We start from the raw sequence: 2,718 nt of genomic DNA, 5'->3' as shown, positions 1-2,718 counted from the left end.
GTGGTCGTGTGTGTGTATATGTGAAGGGAGGGTGGGGATGTGGGTGGGGTCACATAATAAAAAGAGGCACGGCTCGTACCTGTTGTCGTTTTAGAATGTGGTGATGTCAATCTAGAGCAGTCTTACGATTCCCGTTCCCAAAGCCATCTTTCCTTCCTCCCCGTGCTGTTGTTGACATTCTATCTTTTTACATCACGGCCCACAGGCCTGCTGAGGTAATAAAACGGAGCTGGTGAACCAATTAAAAGGATACGGCTGGTAATGTTTTAGAATTTTATCAGCGTCAAATAATTCCATGGAAGATCAAAACCATCAAACTTCTTCTTTTTTTCCTTTCCCAGCTTGTCATCTCCAAGCCACTGCTAGAACTGGGCATGGTAGTTTTATTTAGCAAAGGTCACTACAGCAGTAGTAAATAGTGCCTTTTTTGGGACTATTTTCAGCCGTTGGTATGGCGCTATAATGAGAATTTACACACAGGTTGGTGTGGGATTGATTTCAGTGCCCGATTGTATTGTAACAAGAGTGTCATCCATTGTGGCTGACTGAAGTGTTTTTTTTTTGTTTTTTTTATAGTTTTGGACAAAAATAGAGCTAGTAAAAGCTGCAGTATATCAGGTTTTGGCTACATACACAATATTTGTTGGAAGGATCAATTCATTGTTGGTTGTGTTTTTTTTTCTAAGATATGTTTGCATTAAAACAGGATTACCATCAGCCTTATTCATTAAAGTTTAATTTTACTGCAGAAAATCAAGTCAAGTTTCCGATGTTATTTTGTTTTTAAGAAAATAATTTCAGTCTATTGTACATGTAACACTTGATTATGGATGCAGATGGCTTTGGGATCAGGCATTAGTGTGTCTATGGGAGGGGGGGAGGGAGCAGTGGGGATACTGTGCATGTAAATAACCAGCCAATGATTGTTTTGTTGGTTCCATTTAGAAAAGGGGTTGCATTAGGGGGTGGGTGGGACCGGGGGGGGGGGGGTTACACATCAACGTTTTTCTTCATACCTGTTTCTCTTGTTCTCTCTCTTTGCATAACCTGATGCTGCCTTCTTTTAGCCCATCTGCAGCTAATATTCCCCATTATCATCTCATTGACTACGAAGAACCCTGCAGCTCATTCGCTGATCCCCACCAGAGCACGGAGATAAAGGAGACAAAGTAGTTTTTGTAGATGTATCTGGAGACGGGAAGCAGGGAGACAGGTATGAGGTGAAGACCTTATTGGGTGTAAGGTGAAGTTTGAAATAATAAAAATACACTTTCTACATTAAACAGGACTTCTGTTGTCATCTCTAGTTCCCTATTTGTTTCACTGAGAGTGTCTAAAGGTTTAATAAATTGAGTGCATTGATTCTTTGATTCCGTTAGATAAATATTGGGATTATGAGGTACAGAATGTTTGGCAGATACATTTTTAGTGTTATAATGCATGCTGGTGAGCTGATATTGTACTATGCAGATTTGATTGTCAAAAAAATGTGATGCATGTCACAGAAACGCAACGCAACATCACGAAAAGGGCAGTGATATTCATAAAGGGACTTACTTTATGCCAGCAAAGAGTGAGCATGCAACCCTTTTATTCCTATTAAACAGATCATTAATCAAACTAAATACCGTTACAGAAAGAAGAGGTGTTTATTGTCTATAGTGATACACAAAAGTCACTACCTATTTAAAAATGTTTTAATGTATTAAGGTTTGTTACCTAGCAAATAAAAAAAAACAATGCAAAAAAATAGCATGAAAAATAACCAGCACAGGTGGAAGTGGTATTCAGATAGATTTCCAATGTGTTTGAGATGCAAAAAAAGTATAAAAATTAAATATGACTCTGACTTTATATGCCTACTTCATAGATAGGCCTATATATATTTTTTTTTAATCCAAGACTGGACCATAAAAGTATAGCAGGCAATTCTAAAAATGTCCATAGCAATACCATAGATAGTCTTTAAGGGCAGCCATTATCTATACTGTATCCGCATTACGTCATTCACACGTCGGTTCAGGACAGTCTTCCCGGTCTTGCAGCTTCGGGGTCGCCACTGGCAAATTCCCCAAAACCGAGTGGGGTATTTTTGTTTTGAGGGCCGTACACTCTCCCCCTTTTTCTCCACACTGTCCGCTTACATTCCGGAGGTTTAACGGAGCATTCACTCGCAGCCACACACTCGTTGGCCGTGTGGCGCAGCAGCACGTTGCCATGGCTGCCAAGCACCCCGTTACCGTAGAGACCCCGGTACATTGTGTACAGCCCACCCCAAAGAAGTCACGTAATATCACCATATTATGAGGGAGAAAATATGTTCATATTTTACCAGGTTTTCTCTATAATTACCACTAATATCCAAAGTAAAAAAAAAAAAAAAAAAAAATTAAAAAAAAAAAATATTTAATTGTAATATTTGTGTTACAGCTACTGCGTTTATTTATTTTAGTGATTCGTTGCTGTTCTCCGACGACTTTCAGTCTAAAATTCGTTTCCTTGACAACTATTTGAATGAGGTCAAAAGAAAACTCGTACTAAAAACACCCCACAATACAAATATGCTACACACACGTAACAAAGGGACCGGTCCGGTGCGTGTGACCCTCCCCTCCCCTCTCCTCCCTCCCCTCCTCCTCCTCCTCCTCCCTCCCCGGTTGGCGCAATGAACCGTACGCTCTCTCTCTCTCTCTCTCTCTCATCCCTTCCCGTCATGCA

This window comes from Embiotoca jacksoni, unplaced genomic scaffold, assembly GCF_022577435.1.
Source record: "Embiotoca jacksoni isolate LCO1_2020_lvr unplaced genomic scaffold, fEmbJac1.0.p SCAF_7, whole genome shotgun sequence".
Classification (NCBI taxonomy): domain Eukaryota; kingdom Metazoa; phylum Chordata; class Actinopteri; family Embiotocidae; genus Embiotoca; species Embiotoca jacksoni.
Note: the sequence above shows the minus strand (reverse complement) of the source record.